Source organism: Cucumis melo, chromosome 12 (genome assembly GCF_025177605.1).
Source record: "Cucumis melo cultivar AY chromosome 12, USDA_Cmelo_AY_1.0, whole genome shotgun sequence".
Taxonomy (NCBI): domain Eukaryota; kingdom Viridiplantae; phylum Streptophyta; class Magnoliopsida; order Cucurbitales; family Cucurbitaceae; genus Cucumis; species Cucumis melo.
In genome coordinates, this window is record NC_066868.1 from 17,318,059 (window position 1) to 17,335,412 (window position 17,354).

At 40.0% G+C, this 17,354-nt stretch overlaps 1 long non-coding RNA gene across 1 annotated transcript; it reads right to left on the bottom strand.

The window, feature by feature from the left end:
• Positions 1-3,906: 3,906 nt before the first annotated feature.
• On the bottom strand, positions 3,907-4,969 carry LOC127144370 (uncharacterized). Its single transcript, XR_007816034.1, has 4 exons — positions 4,801-4,969; positions 4,660-4,721; positions 4,525-4,574; positions 3,907-4,390 (listed from the first exon to the last, which is right to left on the bottom strand). It is a non-coding gene; the product is annotated as an uncharacterized LOC127144370 (long non-coding RNA).
• Positions 4,970-17,354: the final 12,385 nt, after the last annotated feature.

Consider the following 17,354-nt stretch of genomic DNA (forward strand, 5'->3'; position numbering starts at 1 on the left):
CAGCTTCCAATCTACTACAATCCCAAAACATATAGGTAAAATCACTCGAGCAAAACAAAAAATTACCGCTGGATGAACGTTGCTAGATCGAAGAACTAGTGGACTTGCAAACATTATAGAACTCAATCAACGAACATTATAGAACTCAATCAAGGAACATATGACCACATACAAGCAAACATATGCAAAAGTTAAAGATAAATACATGTCCACTGACTAATGAATGACCAGCACAGGGAGTTATCTGCAACAACTTCAAGGCTAGAATCCTCAATGAAGTCCAGCACCTGAATTTACGATACATCTTGAACTAAGACCATGGTATAGATTGAAGATAAAAATGGACACCAGCCCAAAGGGAAATGCATCATTAACAAGAGAAAAAAAAAAGAGAATAAAGAATAAGAAATACCCAAAGCTTCTGTAAATTATGACATTGACAGTTAAGCTTTGTAAGATCGTCGCATTGAATTATAGCATAGCTTAAGTTTAAGGATGTTAGCCGAGAGCATGTTGGATAAACGGAAGGAAGGAATGCAGGGACAACATTCCAAAATCCTGACAGACTCTTCAATTCTATGCAGCTTGTAAATGCCCCAGTTAAGCTCGAAAAAACTTCAGATCTCAAGTCAGCCATATAGCATCCAACATAAAACTCAACCAGCTGAGGGGCACGACGAAGTAGGTTGGCATGCCTATCAAGGGGAACTGGACGATTGAGACGCAGTGTTCTTAAGTTTGGACACTTGTCCACTAGACGCTCCAATGCTGATACACTCACCTCAGACCCCAAACAAGCAATATTAAGAGATACCAATGACGTATATGTATCAGGAAAATGGCTGAGCCATGCCCATTCAGATCTTCCACATCACTCTCTCGTAAGTCCAATACTTTCAAATTCCTGGTTTAGTCAACAGCTAGCCGTGTAAAAACAATGATACTTTAAAAGCTTAAAGAAAACCACATTTACATAAAAGCAGGACCCACCCCTTCAAAGATGAAAAGAACATGGAAAATAAACCAAAAAAATTATCCAAGGTGCCACCTTTCTCAACCACTTTGCAACAACAGGCACTAAACTGAAGAACTTTCCAGTCTTAACATTGACCACTGTCAAAATATATCACTTCACAGATAGCAGTCTCTTAAGAATCAAGGAACGTCTAAACCACAATAATAAATGTGATTCTGATTTTCAAATTCTACATAAATTAAGCTCAAAGATTCATTAAAACGATTGTAAACAGACAATGCAGCCAAATTCGAGACTTCAGCACATAGAAACCAACTAAACTATCAAATTATTAGACTCAAATCTTCAAGAATAGAAAAATAGAAAGTCCAAAGTAGAATTTAAGTTCAAGGATGCCAAAAGAAAACTCGTTCAGATTTATAACACTGATAACCATAACTGGATACCAAAATCATATAGGGTCATGAAGTGGTAAAAAGAACGGAGAAGTGAACCAGATTAATGGTTCCAAAATAGGAAGAAAGCAACAAATTTTCCTCCAAAACCCCACCCCAACTCGACCCCCATAAAAATGGAAAGAACAAAAAGGTAAAACGACTAAATCTACTCGTTGAAGCCATCCCAGGCCTACCACGAATATAAAAACCCATCATTCCCAGTGAGCTTAACTTGAGCTCAGCTCATTCCAACGATAGTAGTTCATCTCACCGAAACTGACATTAGAAAAAACACTTTTCTCAATGACAAGTAAAATTGAGCCAAAACATGAGAGAATGCAAACAAGAGCAAACCTGAAATACAAAAACAAACAACAAACAGCAAAGGATTCAACTGACTCGAAACTTCAAGCTCTTTCTCATTCACAATGTTCACTTCAACATCCTTTAACAAGTTGCTTAGCGAACGAAAAAACCCTCAAACCCAAATAAAATAAAACAAGCAAACCCAAAATCCACAAACCTGCAATTAGCAGCAATGGCCGTAAGCCCATCAGTACTGAACCCTTCACAAGTCATCAACACAAGAACCTTAAAATTCTTAAAAGACTAGGAAATGAATGACCAAATCGAAAGGGAAAACGCGACCAAAGTCACACCAAAAAAGACTTTGAAGATCATTATATATTCTTAGGTAGAAGATAAAGAATACAATCAACAAACAATCACACACCAAGAATATTGGCAAAAGACAAGTGAAATAAGGCAAAGCATCCATAAGTTCTAGTCACACTTCCAAGACTACTCTTCAGTTTCAAGGTAACTGAATACATCCTCAAGGCAAATGGTGAAAAACTTACTGCTTGTTGAACTTGAAACCTTTTCTACCTTGGCCATGCAACTTAATAACTGAAGAATAACTCCAAATGGAAACATGTCATTACATAGTATTAAGTATTAACCTAGTAGCTAAGTAGTAACTAGTAAGTACTCTCTTAAGTGGGCAACACTTTAAAATTGAAAAATGATATTGTAAATGTGCAATAAGTCACTTGAGCTAGATATCAAAAATCTCTAATAAAATAACTAACGTCCTGTAAATAAAAATTTTTGATGCTCACAGCTTCACATTTTGAGAAAAAGAAAATGTTGGTGATAAATCAGTATCCGCAAACCCCATGAAACTGAAAATTAGTCTTTCAAAAGAATTAAGTTTACACAAAGCAACGTACAGAGATGAAAGAGTAAGCAAAATTCTCAATTCAAACTTACCATTCTTTTCGCTGACAACCCCAAAGCAAAAACCCCAAATTTTCAAAGTCACTTCTCCAAGCTCTGAAACTCTACCTCCACGCAATAAGTTCAACTTCTTCCACACCACACACACTGGACCCCAACTCCACGGCCAGTGTCAGTTATAGACAACAACACTACTCAAGTTAACGATGAAAAACATAAGAAAGAACCACGGAAATCGTTCAAACATAATAGCTATAAGTGAAAGTAACTAACCTCATGTTTGTTGTACTCTTTCAGGACTGGCAAAAGAAATTCATCTGCCTTTGAGTTCTCCCACCCAAACTTTTCCCAGCATAATCTGCAGCATATGAAGCAAGTTTAGTAAGGGGGATATTCAATTTTCTTAAGTATATTGTAGATCTGGCTCGCCGATGTAGTAAAGTGCAAAAAAACATCATATATCTGCAACAGCTAATTGACTCTTCTGCAACAGATCTGGCCACAAGGCAACCAGATCGGAGCTTGTGAGATAGACGCAGACGACGACGGTGGTGGCGAGGGCTGGACATGAACATGGTTGAAGAAAAGGACTCCCGACGGTGGTGGCAAGCATAACAGTATTTGAAGAAAGTGAAGAGTGACGACGGTGGTGGCGGGCACGGGCTGGGCACGAGGGACGATGGTGGTGGTGGTGGCAGCGACTGTTCAGAGAAGAAAGGGAAGATTGTTAGATGAGAATGAGGAGTGAAGAAGAAATTGGAATGATGAAATCGTGTGGGTGATTGAGAAAGAGTAAAGTAAGAGAGAGAAAGTCATTTTTTTATAAAATAAAAAATTAAAATTAAAATTAAAAAAGAGCTTTAATGTCAATTTTCAAAACAAGGATGTTTAATGTCGGTTTAAAACCGACATTAAACATCCGCCTTTTAAAAAACGACATTAAAGCTCATTTTTCATTTTTTTCAACCGACATTAAAGGCCAGATTTGTTATAGTGATCTCTCCCCTTACTGCTCCTCTTACTTTCCTCTTCTTTCTTCTCCTCCTCGGCAGCGGCTGTGTAAAGAAGAGATGACAGAAAGAGAGAGACCATCACCAAATAAAGGTGCAATGTACATAAGAGATGAGAGAAAGAAGGAACAAACACAACCATATGTATAATATGATTAGATTCAACAACAATACACATATACCAAAGGATACATGTACCTGTTTAACCTCACCCAAAGTTAATCAATCTTTCTAACTCTAATATTCAAAATAATAACCGTTTCACTTCATTTCTATTCAACATTAACAACATTTCAACACCTTGCTTTTCTTCAATTACCTTTTGCCAAACCCACATCCTCTTAAATGAACCATATAAACATATTCCTAAAATTAGTTGCTCCAATCAAACCATTTCAGCTATTAAAGACAACCCAAATCTCAATCCCAAAACCAAAATCAAGAGAGCCCAGAAACAACAAACACAAGAGATCATAAATTAGAAAACCCAAGTAATAGCCATCATAGTCAGAAAGCAAAAGACAATTTTGAAACAGGATATTAAAATTGAACTCCACCCATTATCATCCACATATATATCAGTCTTCTCCCTCTTTGGTGTTCATCAACAGAATATTTTGGGACTTCTCTCCTGTTTGGTTCAGAACTTATATTGAAGTAGCTCCCTAACCTTCTACTCCTCAAAGAAGCAGCTCCAAAATTCTCCATGTTGTCGATGACAAAACCCCCTACAGGTTTTGATCAATAAAATACAGAAATTATCAACCAAACTCCAAAATATAAAGAACATGAAGATTCAACACTATTAGAGGAAAATCACAAAAAAAAAAAAAAAGGTATTCTCAATTTACATAAATCATACATGAAATTTTCTTTTGCCTACAATTGCTTCCATCACTATGCTTCAAGACTCTAAAAAAACAAGATTCAATATTTAACAAGTTAAGAATTTAAAACAAAAAAATGTAAATAAAGATTTGAGAATAGGGATTTAGACCATAGAGTCATTATTTCGATTCTCAAATGCAGCTTCCATCTCCTTTCCTATGTTTATGAATTCTAGATAGAAATGACAAAATTGTTAGCTTATATGGGATAATTTAAAATTTTTAAATACATACTTCAAATAGAATATTACCTTCATCAATTTCTTCAGCCTCGTCAATTTCTTCAATCATGTCATCCAAAGGTTTAGATTGAATTCGATTCTGAACACAAATGAGTGCCTTTGCAATTTGAGGAGTTAATGATCTTCAAAAAGATCTAACACCCATCCTCCAGTGCTAAAGGCTGACTTAGAATGCACAGTTGATATAAGAATACTATAGATTTCCTTGGCTACTTGGCTAATGATCTTAAATCGAGAAGAATTCATCTTCAACCAATTTAGCTAATTTAAATATTCATCTTCTATACGAGCCTCATCTAGATAACAAACCACCTCTATTTTAGCATCATCTAGACATGTTTTGTTACTTTTTTTTAAATCTATCATGAATTGTAGCACGTGCCTTACAAGATCCACTAGATGAGATTGAAGGTACTTCACTTTGACTTTGAAAGCCAAATCCTTTGATAGGTATACATGATTGTGTTTGTGAATATTTTTCTTTTGACGTTCTCATATAATAATCATCACACGATCGAAAAAAATGCTTCTTCAACCTTATTCGTCCTTTTTTTTTTTTTGCACAATCTTCATCCAAAAATTCATTAAAGCAATAATTCACATAAGCTAGCTTGTACCTAGGGTCAAGAACTACAGAAACATATAATAATAAATTGGTCTTCTCTTCTCACTTGTAGTTACACCCCAATACTTGTTGAATTTTTTCTGCATGCTTAATGTCATCTAACTCAATAATACATTCTCATACAACGAATATCACAACTTATTTCTTGGATCAAACAAAGTTCATGAAAAAATATGTTTGAAGTCATGAAAACAGATGTAGAAAACTTCATTGTTACCTCTGAAAAAGTCTTTTAGAACTTTACAAACACTCTTGCATTATCCCTGTCTTCTGTAGTAGGAATATCATCCTTTGACAAATAACTAGGGTCATGATCCTCTAATTTTTCAAACGTCGTCTTTTAATTGAGTCACTCCACAATAAAACTTGATCAAGGTTAGATTAAATGGCTCACATGCATTCTATCACAAGAATTGCAAAAACAAATAAGGAAAAAGTCCCAAAATGACATTTCAAATTGCATTCATCAAAAGTTTTGTTCTTACAAATGAAAGTATAAAGGCATTATATAGCCTTTAGAGATCTTGTCCTATTAATGAAAATACCAAAAAGTGAAAATAAAACATTAAATGAGTTTTCTATCTTTCAACCACCATCTTTAATACTGACTTATTAATGGTAGTTACCCTAACTTGTCAAATTAAAACAATAGAAAATTCAATAAAAATGTGATATTAACTAAAACATGAGGTCTTCAAAATGTTGGATTCATGGAAGCTTAATGTCTATCCCATAGTCCGCTTCAACTAAGAAAACATTGACATTTAATACTCCAAGTGGTCCTTCGTCTCTTGTATTAGTATGTGGCTCATGAAATTAAGGGTGAATTGATCCTATCCATTTCTGTACATGGAGAATGAATGATTGTTAAATCTTTGATGTTAGATCTTGTAATTGGTCCTTCTATCATTTTTCCCTCTTCGAAAGGATTCATTCTCGTATCAAGAAATTCATCACCTACATCAAAAGGACTCAAGTGAACAATATTGAAAGTAGAACTTACTAAATATTCTCCTGGAAGGTTAATCATATATACATTATTGTTAACTTTTTCAAGAACTTGGAAAGACCCATCCCCTCTTTGATGTAACTTGGTTTTCCTTTGAGATGGAAATTACTCCTTGCTTAATGCACACAAACCCAATCACCCAGTTTGAAAATTAGTATAAGTTTTATAGATAGCCTACCTTAGCGATGCTCCACCTGTACGTAGTTCGCATCTGAAACCTTTGAAATCTAAAAAAAATTGTTTTTAAAAAATGGAGGAGTGAAAACATTCAGAGGATCAATATGGAAGTGTTGATAGAAATTTAGAGAAAGGAGATTATAGAGAAAATAAAAGATCAATAATTATTCGTACCTTCATCTTGGCATAAACCCAGAAGCCTCGACTATGTGCTATTAATTCCAACAATGTAACGCCCAAAAAAAAAATCGAGGTGAGTTAAACATTTTTTTTATGTTAATTTTCGAGAATTTAAAATTTTTGGTGTTAATTTATGTTTGGTTTAAAAGAGAAAAGAAAAAGAAATCGAAGGGTTTGAATTTTTTTATAATTTAAAATGATATAAAATAATATAATAATAATATAATATAAATTATATTATTATTATTATTAATTATATATATATATATATAATAAATATATAAGAAGAAACCCTAAGCCCCGCGCCTCCCCCCCCCGGTCCTCCTCCTCCTTCTTCTTCTTCTTCTTCAATCTTCTTCTTCATCAGTTCTTTCACCCGACGCCACCGTCCGCCTTCCTCAATCTTCTTCTTCTTTCCGTTCAACGCCGACCAACAACCGCGTTCAGTCCTTTCTGTCTTCCTCTTCCGGCTGTAGATCCGAACGTCCGACCATCGTTCGATCCGCCGCCAATCCTTTTGTCTTTCCGTTCGACGCCGACCCGCCGCTACCTCCAATCCTTGTGTGTTCCTCTTCCAGCCGTAGATCCGAACGCCATCGACCGCCCCCGACCATCGTCCGGACGTGTACGCCCCGTCGTTGTCGTCGCCGGGTCTTCTTCTCCTACCTTCAACCCGCTTCACGCTGCACACCATACTTGAGCCAACTAAGCTAACCCGACCCGAGCCATCCTCTCTTTCAACCCGACCCGCAAACCGAGCTGCAAACCTAGTCGTTGAGTCGAGCCGATTCACGAGCTGTGAGCCGGGATTGAGTCGAGTCGAGCTGCGATCCAAGCTGAGCCACAAGCTGATCCAAGCCGAGCTGAGCCGCCTCCAAGCCAAGTCGAACTCCCTGTTCACCGAGCCACCTAAGCCTTTTTCCCTCCACATCGGGTCACGGTGAGTCTTCGGTAAGGATTATTTAGTGAGTTTCCAATGTTACTATAGCCGATTCGAGTATAGATATTGGAATAAAACATGAAACTACCTTTCGTTCCTTGAAGGTGTTAGAGAGTTGACGCTCGAGTTATTGGGTTTCACGGTAGGCTTAATTGGAGATAGCTCTCCTTTACTCGGATACATCGACGGATGTTGTTTAGAACGATTTAAAAGTGACTTTTACTAGTGTCATCGTTTAAATCCTTATGATTTCGTTTAGGTGGATTCGTTGGACGTGGACTCGATCAAGGAGTATAGCCAAATTTCAGGTAAGGGATTTCTTACTACTGGACCTCGGATCGAGACTGGAAACGTAGTAACCCACATGGGAATTATACGATAGTAACTGTACTAAATTGATTGACCCATGCTTGACTAGTACATATCACTTATATGCTCTTGACTGATTAAAGGTAATGTGATCATTAGTTGTATCCTATGTGATCAAAGTAAAGGTAATGTGATCATTAGTTGTATCCGTTGTGAATTGGAATAGTATGTCGATGGATTATGAAATCTTAATGTTATGTAAAGTTAAGGTCTGTTGTCGGGTTACTGGTTATGGAGTTATGTCGTGGAGGACTAAGAGTTTGAAAACCTCTTGTGTAAGTTGTGTAGACGCCGTTGATCTGCGTTGTGGCTTGAATGTGACTGTTATGCATAATATGGATGTTATGCATTACATAGATTACCTGTAGATGCGCTAGGGTTTTAATTGAGACGAGGTATGGTCAGGTGATTTTACAAGGGGATGATTTGATTAGTTGACTGGATTTAAAGAAATGTCAGGATGACGTGTGAATTAGATATTCATATAGCGACTGAGGAGACAGTTGTTTGAACCTAAATAGTCTGACTGGCTAAGCTTATAACTGAACCGTTAACTTGAACGTCATTGTAATGTGACTGTTGTAGATGGTTTAGTATAGACTGTGGGGTAACGATTAGCTTTATCTATAGAGAAGCGTAGAGTACAGGCACAGTGTGCTTCGGGATTCCTCGATTGATATGTGTATCCTTCGGGATCACGAGACTGATATGTGCATCCTTCGAGATCACTAGACTGATATGTGCATCCTTCGGGATCACGAGACTGATATGTGCATCCGACGGGATCACGAGACTGATTGATGTGTGCGTTCTACGGAATCACTAGATTGTTTATGTAGGGTACCCCTTAATAGGAAGCTAACTGTTATTACCCTAATGGGCCTAGTAGTGGGTCCCTTATTGGGTATATGCTTATACTCACCCTTTTCTCTTTATTTTTTTCATGTAAGGCAATGGCAAGGGGCAGATCGGCGAGGGGCAAGAAAGATGCGTGAAGGCCATATGGACGCGTCTAGTTTCTTTATGCTTCCGCTGATGTATTTGTAAATTTCTATTTCTTTTGAGAATTTAACGGAGTCATGGTTAGAATATTTGATTGATGGTTTTGTTTTGATGATTTTGTGAACTATATTTTGGATCTCTTGGGAATGCGATTTAAAATAGGGCCTGAAACTACTTTTGTGATATTTTAAATGTTTTTAATGAATCGTAACCGGTCTTTTATGAGCTTGTGTGTTTTACCATCGAGTCTTAGCAGTACGTAGTGACCTCAGCTTAGTTCGGAAAGTTGGGTCGTTACAGTTGGTATCAGAGCCTAAGTTTTAGGTTTTGTAGACTGACTTATGATGTGAGTCTGTGTTTTTGTGTCCCTATGGCTAAAACAATCCTTTGCCACTCGTCAGGTATGCTTTCATGAAATTATATATATAACTCTATATGTATGACCTTTCCTAAGTTAAACTGTGAAGTTAATTATCGTATGAGACTAAAGGAATCATTGGTGGTTGTTAGGGAAATGCCGCCAAGGAGAGGTGCGCGTAGGGGTGGCCTAGGAGGCTGAGGAAGGGTAGCAGGACGTGTCCAACCTGAAGTACAGCCTGTAGCTCAAGCTACCGACCCTGCTGCACCAGTTACTCATGCGGACCTCGCTGCTATGGAGCAGAGGTTCAGGGATTTGATTATGCATATGCAGGCCGAGCAGCAGCAGCCATCCCCGCCAGCTTCTGCTCCGACTCCAGTTGTACCCCTGGTCGTGCCGGATCAGTTGTCGGTAGAGGCCAAACATTTGAGGGATTTCAGAAAGTACCACCCCACGACATTCGATGGGTCTTTGGAGGACCCTACCAAGGCTCAAATGTGGTGGTCTTCTTTGGAGACCATATTTCGGTATATGAAGTGCCCTGAGGATCAGAAAGTTCAGTGCGCTGTTTTCATGTTGACAAACAGAGGCACTGCCTGGTGGGAGACGACAAAGAGGATGCTAGGGGGCCATGTGGGTCAAATTACTTGGGAATAGTTCAAAGAGAGTTTCTATGTGAAATTCTTCTCTACCAGTTTACGAGATGCCAAGCGGCAAGAGTTTCTGAACTTGGAGCAGGGCGATAGGACAGTGGAGCAGTATGATGCAGAGTTTGATATGTTGTCTCATTTTGCTCATAAGATGATAGCGACCGAGGTAGCCAGAGTCGATAAGTTTGTTAGAAGTCTCAGGCTAGATATCCAGGGTGTTGTTTGAGCCTTTCGACCAGCCACCCATGCTGATGCACTGCGTCTGGCAGTGGATCTCAGTTTACAGGAGAGAGCTAACTCGTCCAAGATTGCAGGTAGAGGTTCGACTTCAGGACAGAAAAGGAAGGCTGAACAGTAGCCTATTTTAGTGCCACAACGGAACTTCAGACCAGGTGGTGAGTTTCGCCGCTTCCAGCAAAAACCTTTTGAAGCAGGGGAAGCTACCAGAGGGAAGCCTTTATGTACCACTTGTGGGAGGCACCATCTAGGCCGTTCTTTATTTGGGACCAGGACTTGCTTCAAGTGTAAGCAAGAGGGGGGATATAGTTGATCGATGCCCGATGAGACTTTACCGGGGGTGCACAGAATCAAGGATCAGGTGCTCCATATCAGGGTAAAGTCTTTGCTATGAATAAGACTGAGGCTGAGAGAGCAGGCACTGTGGTGACAGGTACACTTCCAGTGTTGGGGCATTATGCCTTAGTTCTGTTTGATTCTGGTTCGTCACATTCCTTTATCTCTTTTGCATTTGTGTTGCATGCCCACTTAGAGGTAGAGCCCCTACACCATATTTTATCAGTATCTACTCCTTCTGAGGAGAGTATGTTGTCAAAAGAAAAGGTGAAAGCATGCCAGATTGAGATAGCAGGTCATGTGATAGAATTAACGTTGTTAGTCCTTGATATGCACGACTTTGATGTAATTTTGGGTATGGATTAGCTAGCTGCTAACCATGCTAGCATAGATTGTTCCCGTAAGGAGGTAGCGTTTAACCCTCCCTTGATGGCCAGTTTTAAGTTTAAGGGAGAAGGATCAAGGTCGTTACCTAAGGTAATCTCAGCTATGAGGGCCAGCAAACTGCTTAGTCAGAGTACTTGGAGTATCTTAGCGAGTGTGGTGGATACTAGAGAGGTTGACGTGTCCTTGTCATCAGAACCAATGGTAAGGGACTATCCGGTTGTATTTCCTGAAGAACTTCCAGGATTACCTCCTCACAGAGAGATTGAGTTTGCCATAGAGCTGGAGCCTGGTACGGTTGCTATATCGAGAGCTCCATACAGAATGGCCCCAGCAGAGTTGAAAGAGCTGAAAGTGCAGTTACAGGAGTTGCATGATAAAGGCCTCATTCGGCCGAATGTGTCACCTTGGGGTACACCAGTCTTATTTGTTAAAAAGAAGGATGAATCGATGCGCTTATGTATTGACTACAGAGAGTTGAATAAGGTAACCGTTAAGAATAAATATCCCTTGCCCAGGATTGACGATCTGTTTGATCAGTTACAGGGAGCTACAGTTTTCTCTACGATCGACCTTCGGTCAGGATATCATCAGTTGAGGATTAAGGATAGTGATGTACCGAAGACAACCTTTCGTTCCAAATATGGACACTATGAGTTTATTGTGATGTCCTTTGGGTTGACGAATGCTCCTGTAATGTTCATGGATTTGATGAACATAGTGTTTAGGGAGTTCCTAGACACTTTTGTGATCATGTTTATTGACGATATTTTGATATATTCCAAGACAGAGGCAAAGCATGAGGAGCATATACGCATGGTTCTAGAAACCCTTCGAGCTAATAAATTGTATGCAAAGTTCTCAAAATGTGAGTTTTGGTTGAAGCAGGTATCCTTTCTAGGCCATGTGGTTTCTAAAGTTGGTGTTTCTGTGGATCCAGCTAAGCTAGAGGCAGTCACCAGTTGGCCCCGACCTTCCACAGTTAGTGAGTTTCATAGCTTTCTGGGTTTAGCAGGTTATTACCGACGGTTTGTGGAGAACCTTTCCCGTATAGCTACTCCTCTTACTCAGTTGACCAGGAAGGGAGCTCCTTTTGTTTAAAGCAAGACTTGTGAGGACAGTTTTCAAAACCTTAAACAGAAACTAGTTACTGCACCGGTTCTTACTGTACTTGATGGTTCAGGGAGTTTTGTGATTTACAGTGACACTTCTAAGAAAGGTTTGGGTTGTGTTTTGATGCAGCAAGGTAAGGTAGTCGCTTATACTTCTCGTCAGTTGAAGATTCATGAGCAGAATTACCCTACCCACGATTTAAAGTTGGCAGCGGTAGTTTTTGCACTGAAGATATGGAGGCATTACTTGTATGGTGAAAAGATACGGATCTTTACGGATCATAAAAGTTTGAAATACTTGTTCACTCAGAAGGAATTGAATATGAGATAGCGAAGATGGCTTGAATTAGTAAAGGATTACAATTGTGAGATATTGTATCATCCATGCAAGGCGAATGTGGTAGCTGATGCTCTTAGTAGAAAGGTATCACATTTAGCAGCATTTATTACCCGACAGGCTCCGTTGTATCGAGATTTTGAGAGGGTTGAGATTGCAGTGTCAGTAAGGGCAGTCACTTCGCAGTTAGCTCAGTTGACGGTGCAGTCGACTTTGAGACAAAAGATCATTGTTGCTCAGAGTAACGATCTTTACTTAGTTAAGAAGTGTTGCCTAGCAGAAGCAGGGAAAGCTGCTGAGTTCTCCATATCCTTTGATGGTGGGCTTTTGTTTGAGAGGCGCCTTTGTGTGCCAACAGACAGTGCTGTTAAAACAGAAGTATTGACTGAGGCTCATAATTCCCCATTTTCCATGCACCCAGGTAGTATGAAGATGTATAAGGACCTGAAACGAGTTTACTCGTGGCGTAATATGAAAAGGGAGGTGGCAGAATTTGTTAGTAAATGCTTAGTGTGCCAGCAGGTTAAGGCACCACGGCAGAAACCAGCAGGTTTATTACAACCCTTGAGCGTACCGAAATGGAAGTGGGAAAACGTGTACATGGATTTCATTACAGGACTGCCTAAAACTCTGAGGGGTTTTACAGTGATTTGGGTTGTTGTTGACAGGCTTACCAAATCAACACACTTCATTCCGGGGAAATCGACGTATACTGCTAGTAAGTGGGCACAGTTGTACATGTCTGAGATAGTGAGACTTCATGGAGTACCAGTGTCGGTTGTTTCTGATAGAGATGCCCGTTTCACTTCCAAGTTTTGGAAGGGTATACAGGCTGCTATGGGCACGGGGTTAGACTTTAGTACAACTTTCCACCCAAAGACTGATGGTCAGACTGAGCGTCTGAACCAAGTTTTAGAGAATATGTTGCGAGCTTGTGCATTAGAATTCCAAGGTAGTTGGGATTCCCACTTGCATTTGATGGAATTTGCTTATAATAACAGTTTTCAGGCCACCATTGGCATGGCGCCATTTGAGGCCTTGTACGACAAATGTTGTAGATCCCCTGTTTACTGGGATGAGGTTGGTGAGCAGAGATTGATGGGTCCTGAGTTAGTTCAGTCTACTAACGAAGCGATACAGAAAATTAGATCACGTATGGAGACCGTACAGAGTAGACAGAAGAGTTATGCTGATGTGAGACGAAAGGATCTTGAGTTTTATGTGAGGGACAAAGTGTTCTTGAAAGTAGCACCTATGAAAGGTGTCTTACGATTTGAAAGGAGAGGAAAGCTGAGTCCTCGTTTTGTTGGGCCGTTTGAGATTCTAGAGCGAATTGGCCCTGTGGCATATTGCTTGGCGTTTCCGCCATCACTCTCGGCAGTTCATGACGTGTTCCATGTTTCTATGTTGAGGAAGTATGTGTCAGATCCATCCAATGTAGTGGATTACGAGCCATGAAAGATCGAAGAAAATTTGAGCTATTCAGAACAACCAGTTGAGGTGTTGGCTAGGAAGGTAAAGATGTTGAGAAATAGAGAGATCCCTTTAGTTAAAATCTTATGGCAGAATCACAAGGCTGAAGAGGCTACATGGAAGAGAGAGGATGACATGAGAGCTCGTTATCCAGAATTGTGCGAGGAATAGAACTTTCGAGGACGAAAGTTCCTTAAGGAGGGAAGAATGTAACGCCCCAAAAAAAAAATAATTTCGAGGTGAGCTTAACATTTTTTTATGTTAATTTTTGGGAATTTAAAATTTTTTGTGTTAATTTTTGTTTGGTTTAGAAGAGAAAAGAAAAAGAAATTGAAGGGTTTGAATTTTTTTATAAAATAATATTATATAAAATAATATAATATAAATTATATTATTATTATTATTAATTATATTATTATTATTATTTTATATGTATATATATTTTTTTAAAAAGAAACCCTAGCCTCGCGCGCGCCGCTCTCCCCCCCCCCCCCCCGGTTTTCTTCTTCTTCTTCTTCTTCTTCTTCTTCTTCTTCTTCTTCTTCTTCAATCTTCTTCTTCATTAGTTCTTTCACCCGATGCCACCGCCCGCCTTCCTCAATCTTCTTCTTCTTTCCGTTCAACTTCGACGAACAGCTGCGTTCAATCCTTTCTGTCTTCCTCTTTCAACTATAGATCCGAATGCCCGACCATCGTTTGACCCGCCGCCAATCCTTTTGTTTTTCCGTTCGACGCCAACCCATCGCCGCCTCCAATCCTTGTGTGTTCCTCTTCCAGCCATAGATCCGAACGCCATCGACCGCCCCTGACCATTGTCCGGTCGCGTACGCCCAGTCGTCGCCGTCGCCGGGTCTTCTTCTCCCACCTTCCACCGCTTCACGCTGCACACCATACCCGAGCCAACCAAGCTGACCCGACCCGAGCCATCCTCTCTTTCAATTCGACCCGCAAACCGAGGTGCAAACCAAGATGTTGAGCCGAGCCGAGTCGCGAGCCGCGAGCCGAGGATTGAACCGAGCCGCAAGTCGAGGATTGAGCCGAGCCGCGAGCCGAGCTGTGAGCTAAGAGCTGAGCCGAGTCGAGCTGCGATCCAAGCCGAGCCGAGCTGTAGTCGAAGTCGAGCCGCAAGCTAATCCAAGCCGAGCCAAGCCGCCTCCAAGCCAAGTCGAACTCCCTGTTCACCGAGCCACCTAAGCCTTTTTCCCTCCACATCGGGTCACGGTGAGTCTTCGGTAAGGATTATTTAGTGAGTTTCCTAATGTTGCTATAGCCGGTTCGAGTATAGATATTGGAATAAAACATGGAACTACATTTCGTTCCTTGAAGGTGTTAGAGAGTTGACCCTCGAGTTCTTGGGTTTCACGACAGGCTTAATTGGAGATAACTCTCCTTTACTCGGGTATGTCGACGGATGTTGTTTAGAACAATTTAAAAGTTACTTTTACTAGTGTCATCGTTTAAATCCTTATGATTTTGTTTAGGTGGATTCGTTGGACGTGGACTCGATCAAGGAGTATAGCCAAATTTCAGGTAAGGGATTTCTTACTACTGGACCTCGGATCGAGACTAGAAACGTAGTAACCCACATGGGAATTATACGATAGTAACTGTACTAAATTGATTGACCCATGCTTGACTAGTACATATCACTTATATGCTCTTGACTGATTAAAGGTAATGTGATCATTAGTTGTATCCTATGTGCTTATATACGTTAATGAGTTGTTTCTGCGGATAGGCACCGATGCCCAGATGTTCTGTGTATTGTAGTTATGTTGATGGGCTATGTTGTGAACTGGAATAGTATGTCGATGGATTATGAAATCTTAATGTTATGTAAAGTTAAGGTCTGTTGTCGGGTTACTGGTTATGGAGTTATGTCGTGGAGGGACTAAGAGTTCAAAAACCTCTTGTGTAAGTTGTGTAGACGTTGTTGATCTGTGCTGTGGCTTGAATGTGATTGTTATGCATAATATGGATGTTATGCATTACATAGATTACCTGTAGATGCACTCGGGTTTGAACTGAGACGAGGTATCGTCAGGTGATTTTACAAGGTGATGATATGACTAGTTGACTGGATTTAAAGAAATGTCACGATGACGTGTGAATTAGATATTCATATAGCGACTAAGGAGACAGTTGTTTGAACCTAAACAGTTTGACTGGCTAAGCTTATAACTGAACCGTTAACTTAAACGTTATTGTGATGTGACTGTTGTAGATGGTTTAGTATAGACTGTGGGGTAATGGTTAGCTTTATTATGGGGTAGCGTACCTTACAGGCACGGTGTCCTTCAGGATTCCTCGACTGATATGTGTATCCTTCGGGATCACGAGAATTATATGTGCATCCTTCGGGATCACTAGACTGATATGTGTATCCTTCGGGATCACGAGACTGATATGTGCATCCTTCGGGATCACAAGACTGATATGTGCATCCGACGGAATCACTAGACTAATTGATGTGTGCGTTCTACGGAACCACTAGACTGTTTATGTAGGATACCCCTTAATAGGAAGCTAACTGTTATTATCCTAGCGGGCCCAGTAGTGGGTCCCTTACTGGGTATATGCTTATACTCACCCTTTTCTCTTTACTTTTTTTCAGGTAAGGGTATGGCAAGGGGCAGACCGGCGAGGGGTAAGAAGGATGAGTGAAGGCCATATGGACGCGTCTAGTTTCTTTATGCTTCCGCTGACGTATTTGTTAATTTCTATTTCTTTTGAGAATTTAAAGGAGTCATGGTTAGAATATTTGATTGGTGGTTTTGTTTTGATGATTTTGTGAACTATATTTTGGAACTCTTGGGAACGTGATTTAAAATAGGACCCGAAACTACTTTTGTGATATTTTAAATATTTTTAATGAATCGTAATCGATCTTTTATGAGCTTGTGTGTTTTACCGTCGAGTCTTAGCAGTACGTAGTGACCTCAGCTTAGTCCGAAAAGTTGGGTCGTTACGAACAATGGTGGAGAAGGGTTTAGAAATTGGAAACCCAAAAAGGGATTTGGTTATTAGATTTGTTTGGGTGTAGGTGTCGTGGATTTGTACCCAATAGAAGGAATGGCAAGGGAAGATTGAGAAGAGGGGAAGGTAAAAGCAGATGGAGTGGGAGGAGAACGAAATAACATGGCATTAAAAAGTTAGGCAGGACTTCAAACTAGATCTGAGTTGGAACGGAGCTGATGAAGGTGAACGGTGGAGCTTCGACATCTGCGACAATTATGAGCAGTGGAGATTGAAGATCAGAGTTGCGGAGAGATGGAGCATGAAGGGAGATGAGTATCATGCCACCAATAGAGAAGATCAATGGAACTTCAATGTAAGGAATATGGAAAGGAAAAGTGAGACTTAGAGTTCAGAGT